The sequence below is a fragment of the Protobothrops mucrosquamatus genome, unplaced genomic scaffold, assembly GCF_001527695.2.
Source record: "Protobothrops mucrosquamatus isolate PMUCROS unplaced genomic scaffold, P.Mucros_1.0 scaffold3967, whole genome shotgun sequence".
NCBI classification, from domain to species: domain Eukaryota; kingdom Metazoa; phylum Chordata; class Lepidosauria; order Squamata; family Viperidae; genus Protobothrops; species Protobothrops mucrosquamatus.
In genome coordinates, this window is record NW_015389908.1 from 24,482 (window position 1) to 31,143 (window position 6,662).

The window sequence follows — 6,662 nt, forward strand, 5'->3', positions numbered from 1 at the left end:
ATAAGGGTAGCAGAACTGAAGCATGAGCCAGCAGTGTGCAGCAGCTCATTCCAGGTGTGGTCTTATAAATCCTTAGTAAGGCCACACCTGGAATACTGCATCCAGGTTTTGATCACCACTTTACAAAAAAGATGTTGAGACTTTGGAAAAAATGCAGAGGAGAGAAACTAAGATGATTAAAGGCCTGGAGTCAAAAACATATGAAGAACGGTTGCAGGATTTGGGCATAGCCAGTCTAAAGAAAAGAAGGACTAGGGGGGGACATGATAGCAGTATTCCAGTATTTGAGGGGCTGCCACAAAGAAGGGGAGGGGGTGTCAACCTATTCCCCAAAGCACCTGAAGGCAGGACAAGAAACGATGGAAACTAATCAAGGAGAGAAGCAATCTGAAGTTAAAGGGAAACTTCCTTTCAGTGAGAATTAACCAGTGGAACTGCTTGCCTCCAGAAGTTGTGGGTATTCTATCACTGGAAGCTTTTAAGGACAGCCAATTGTCCAGAATGGTATAGGGTCTCTATAAAAGACCACCAAAGTCCCTTTCAGCTCTATTCTGATTGATTGATTGATTGATTGGAGCTGCCAAAAAAAGCCAACGCAGTTCTGGGCTGCATTAACAGAGGGACAGAATCACGATCACATAAAGTATTAGTTGTTGTTGTTAGTTGTGAAGTCGTGTCCGACCCATTGCGACACCAAGGACAACGTTCCTCCAGGCCTTCCTGTCCTCTACCATCTTCTGGAGTCCATTTAAGCTCATGCTTACTGCTTCAGTGACTCCCTCCAGCCACCTCATTCTCTGTCGTCCCCTTCTTCTCTTGCCCTCCATCTTTCCCAGCATCAGGCTCTTCTCCAGTGAGTCCTTCCTTCTCATTAGGTGGCCAAAGTACTTGAGTTTCAACTTCAGGATCTGGCCTTCTAAAGAGCAGTCAGGGTTGATCTCCTCTAGGACTGACCTGTTTGATCGCCTTGCAGTCCAGGGGGCTCTCAGGAGTCTTCTCCAGCAGTGTTAGTACCACTTTATAATGCCTTGGTAAGACCACACTTGGGATAATGCATCCAGTTTTGATCTCAACATGATAAAAAAAAAGACGTTGAGACTCTGGAAAGAGTGCAGAGAAGAACAGCAAGGATGATTAGGCGGTTGGAGGCTGAAACATATAAAGAATGGTTGAGGGACTTAGCATGTCTAGTCTACCAAGAAGAAGGATTGGGGGGACATGATAGCAATCTTCCAGTATTTGAGGGGCTGTCCCAGAGAAGAGGGGAATGGCTTATTGTTCCAAAGCAGAAGAAGCAGGATAAGAAGCGATGTGTAGAAGCTTGTTAAAGAGAGAAGCAACCTAGAAGTAAGGAGAAATTTCCTGACAGTGAGAACAAGTAATCAATGGAAGGACTTGCCTTCAGAAGTTGGGGGTGCTCCATCACTGGAAGTTTTTCAAGAATAGACTGAACAACCATTTGACTGGGATGGTATAAGGTCTCCTGCCTTCAGCAGGGGGTTGGACTATAAGGCCTCCAAGGTCCCTTCCAATTCTGTCCTTCTGTTACTTTATCAATTAATCAGTGGAACGACTTGCCTCCGGACATTATGCGTGCTCCATCACTGGAGGTTTTTAAAAATAGACTGGAGAAATATTTGATCGGGATGGTATAAAGCAGTAGTGGCGAATCTATGGCACGCGTGCCAGAGGCGGCACTCAGAGCCCTCTCTGTGGGCACGCGCGCCATCGCCCAGTCCTACCTCCCCCACGGCCCCCTCCTCCTCATCAGGCCCCCTGGAGGAGAGTCGCCCCTGGGTGTGGAGCAGTGCAGCCAAGCAAATGGCAGATGGACAGCAGGGACAAGACTCCACCCTCGTGCCCCCTCGCGCGCAGATGATGCAGGGCGCGGATGGAGGGTGTGGCCACTATGGAACTGCAGGGACGCCTGAGCGATCTGCGGTGGGCCATGAGGCGGTGGGTGGCCCAGCAGGTGGGGCAGAGGCGGGGCGGGGTGGAGTGGGAAGGGCGAAGCAATGGGGGGACGGGGCAGTTTTGGGGCACTCAGTCTCTAAAAGATTTGCCATCACTGGTACAAGGTCTCCTGCTTTGAGAGAGGGTTGGACTAGATCAGAGGTCACCAACCTTTTCATGTTGGTGGCCCAGAGGGAAAAGGAGCAGCTGGGAAATTTGTGCATACGCATAGACGCACAAGCAGGGCCGCATGCACCTGCACAATGCTAGCAGCCCCGTTTGCACATGCATGCAGGTGCTAGCTGCCACCTCTGCTAGCCCTGCATGATGTGCAAACAGACTGTGTAACCCGCACGGCGCTAGCGGCCCATTTGCGCCCGTGTGCATGTGCTAGGTAGCTGCTGCCTCTGCTAGTGTCACGCACATGTGCAAATGGGTCTGCGGGCTCTAGCAAGAGTGGGAGTGAATGTGCGCACATGCATGCGTGCACTGGCCAGCCTGTCCCATGGCCCAGTGGCCAGTAGGCCACGGCCTGGCAGTGGGTCACGGAACATAGCTGGGGAACCCTGGACTAGATGACCTCTGAGGTCCCTTCTGTGTTCTATGTATAGTGAGAAGCCCAAATCCTGCAAACTTCCTGTTCCCGGTGCCTAGTTTTCCTCTGCCTTAACCAGCCAGCAGATTCCTCACCCATTTCCAACAGGAACTGATTCCTCATTGGGTTACAAATCGATTCGATGAAGATTTTCTTTCGGTGTCATTCTGTCCGCCTCCCACCCAGCTTGCCTCCCCCCTCCCCCAAGTCAATATTACAATTTACTAGTCCCAGCAGCTCCTATTGACTGAGGTTGGACTTGGGTCAATAAATCAGGATTCTGACAGCCTATATAAGCCAATTGCAAGGAAGGATTAAGCTGATGAACAGCAGGACCTTCACGATGTCCTTAGACTGAGTCTGGGTGGTGGGGTGGGACCTCAGCTTCCCTTCTGGGGGGGACTTTATTTCTGAGTAGGGGGGTACATTATTTCCATCTTCCAATAACATGAGAGATGATGCAGTTTGGGACAAACTCTCATCATCTCAAGAGAGATGATGATATATTATCCATTCAGTCATGTCCCACCCTTGGCGATTCTCTGTGCCGGGTCTCTCCACATCCTTCTGAACTTGCTCTGCTTCTCTGAGTTGTTCTCTGCTCTGGCTGGGGTCAGCTTTGAGGGTGTCCAGCCTCCAAGCACGATTGCTTTCTCCAGTGAATTTCTCCACGTGACACGGCCAAAATAAGTGAGATGCAGTTTCGTGATTTTGCCTTCCAGGGACATGTCTGGTGTTTTGCCCTCCAGTATTTATTTGTTGGTCTCCTTTGCTGTCCAAGGAAGATGCAGGAGCCTTCTCTAGCACCACAGCTCAAAGGAGTCCATTTTCTTCCTGTTCTGCTTTTGAAAATGTTCAACTCTCGCAACCGTAGGTAGCTACGGAGAACACAGTAGAGCTGAGAGTTTATTGCAATAAAAATGTGAAACCACCCCAGTCTTTGCAATCTTCTCTACCAACTCCCATCAGCTATGGTCCCATGAACGCTTAAGAGCCTCCTTGCAAGGGCAATCAAGTCATCCTGAGTTGGTCAGCCTTGACAAGGAGATTGCTTTAAAACAAAGCTGCCAAACGGACCTTTTCTGAAATTCTCCATTTTGTCTTTTCCATCTTTGGACAAACTGACCCCTGTTGTTAAATACGAAGTCTCTGAGTTCAAAGATGGACATAACATTTGCTTCTGCAGGAATCCAAATGACGGAAACTAAACTAACACAAATAGTCCTTGACTTATGACTACAATTCAAGCCCAAATTTCTGCTGCTAAGCAAGGCATTTGTTGAGTGAATCTTGCCCCATTTGTTAAGCGAATCACTGCCGGTGTTGAGTTAGCCACATGGTTGTTACACTGAACAAATAGCGCCAGCATTTCCATTGCTAAGCAAGATGTAGCTATTAAGTGACCTTTGCCCCATTTGACGATGATACTTGCCCTGGTTGTTAAGTGAATCGCTGCAGTTATAACTAGTAGCCAGCATGGGTTTGTTAAAAACAGGTCATGCCAAACCAATACCTGAGGATTGGAAAAGGGCTGATGTGGTTCCCATCTTCAAGAAAGGGGGAAAAATGGACCCAGGAAACTACAGACCAATCAGTTTAACATCAATACCTGGGAAGATCCTAGAAAAGATAATCAAAAAACAGATCTGCGAACTACTAGAAGCAAGCAAATTTATAACTAGTAGCCAGCGTGGGTTTGTTAAAAACAGATCATGCCAAACCAATCTTATTTCATTCTTTGATAAATTGACTAAACTAGTAGATCAGCGAAATACTGTGGATGTAGTATACTTAGATTTCAGTAAGGCATTTGATAAAGTAGACCATAACCTACTCCTTGGTAAGCTAGAAAAAGGTGGGATAGACAACATCACCAACAGATGGATCTGTAGCTGGCTGGCAAACTGTACTCAATGAGTAGTCCTCAATGACACCATATCCACATGGAGAGAAGTAAGCAGAGGGGTACCACAAGGTTCCATCTTAGGCCCAGTACAATATCTTCATCAATGACTTAGATGAAGGAATTGAAGGGGAACTCATCAAATTTGCAGATGACACCAAACTGACAGGAGTAGCCAACACCCCAGAAGACAAACTCACGAGCCAAAAAGATCTTGACAAACTTGAACAATGGGCTCTATCCAACAAAATGAGTTTCAATGTGGAGAAAAGCAAAGTTTTACATTTGGGCAGGAAAAATCAAAGATACAAATACAGATTGGGCGAGACCTGGCTCAAAAACAGCAACTGTAAGAGGGACCTTGGAGTGGACGATCACTTGACCATAAGCCATTGGCTGTCCAGGCTCTTCTTAAGAACCTTCAGTGATGAAGCACCCACAACTTCTGGTGGCAAGCCGTTCCACCGGTTAATTGTCCTCACTGTTAGGAAGTTTCTCCTTAATTCCAGGTGGCTTCTCTCCTTGTTTAGTTTCCATCCATTGCTTCTTGTCCTGCCCTCAGGTGCTTTGGAGAATAGGTTGACCCCCCCTCTTCTTTGTGGCAGCCCCTCAAATACTGGAAGACTGCTATCATGTCACCCCAGACCTTCTTCTCTCTAGAACTAGACATACCCAATTCCTACAACCGTTCTTTGCAAAGGGAGTTTGCGAAGGACCAGCTGAGTGTGTGCTATGTATGTATTCAGGGAACACAGCATCTTATATGAATGCAGCAATTGCATTTTTTTAAACTTGGTTTTTGACTGACTGACTGACTGACTGATTGATTGGGATTCCATACCATAGAAGGCACCCTCTGGAACGAACTGCCCCCAGAGATCAGGGTGATCCCTGATCTCCCTTCCTTCCTTCCGCCGCGCCCTCAAGACATGGTTGTTCCAGCTTGCGGGACTGGCCTAAGGGATTTTAAAGGGGTTTTAATTACTTTTAATCAGATTAGTTTAAATATTTCTTTTTAATTAATTTTAATAGGTGTATTGTATGTTTGTATTTTATCTAATTGTTAGCCGCCCTGAGTCCGCAAGGAGAAGGGCGGGATATANTAAATAAATAAATAAATAAATAAATAAATATACAAAAAAGGGGGAGATGGTCAAAGAACACCAGGCAGACCCAGAAGAAGACGGAGAGGCAACGTCAAACACGTCCCACAACAGCATCAAATAACAATGGTTGAAGCCACGCGAGAATCAGATCTTTGTGTCTCCCTCGGTACCCAAAGGGTTTAAAAGAGGAAGGAAAGAAGCCTGATTGATTATGTGCCATCAAGTCTTAATGACCACCTAGCTTTATTTAATTCGTTAAATTTTTATGCCGCCCACCTCTCCTATGAGGCGACTCCGGGTGGCCTACAGATTCTAAAAAGATAAATAGAAAAGCAATTAAAATATTAAAACTATGTCATTTAAAAAGGTAACCTGAAACCGAGAGGTGGACGCTAAAGGGATGAAGTCTTCCTACCCCATCAACCACCCCTGTGGTGAGCCCCCCTCGGGCTGCCAGGCCAACCGACAAAGCAAATTTTGATACCCCTCTGGAAGGTTATAAGGGTAGAAGCAGTTGTCACCTCCAGTGACAGAGTGTTCCCCAGGCATGGGACCACAGCAGAAAAGGTTCTTCTCTTTGACCTCACCTGCCTGAATTCCTTAGCACAGGAGTCCCCAACCCCCGGTCCACGGCATGCCAGCAACCGGTCCGCACAAACAAGCAAAACCCCATTCATGGGATGCAGCAGCACACAAATGCACGCATTCTCCGGTCCGTGGAAAAACCTTTCTCCACGGAACCGGTCCCTGGTGCCCAAAAGGTTGGGGACCTCTGCCTTAGCAGACAGGGTCTGCAGCCTACCCCTTCTGCTAGAGTGAACGGGATGGGAACTAAGGAGAAACTTCCTGACAGTTAGAACAATTAACCAATGGAACAACCTGCCTCCAGAAGTGGTGAATGCTCCAACACTGGAAGTTTTTAAGAAGAGACTGGACAGCCGTTTGTCTGAAATGGTGTAGGGTTCCTGTCTGGGCAGGGGGTTGGACTCGATGACCTCCAAGGTCCCTTCCAACTTTATTATTATTATTAAGATGGTTCCTCATGTAGCTTGATCCCATGCCATGAAGGGCTTTCAAGGTCATAACCAACACCTTGAATTGGACC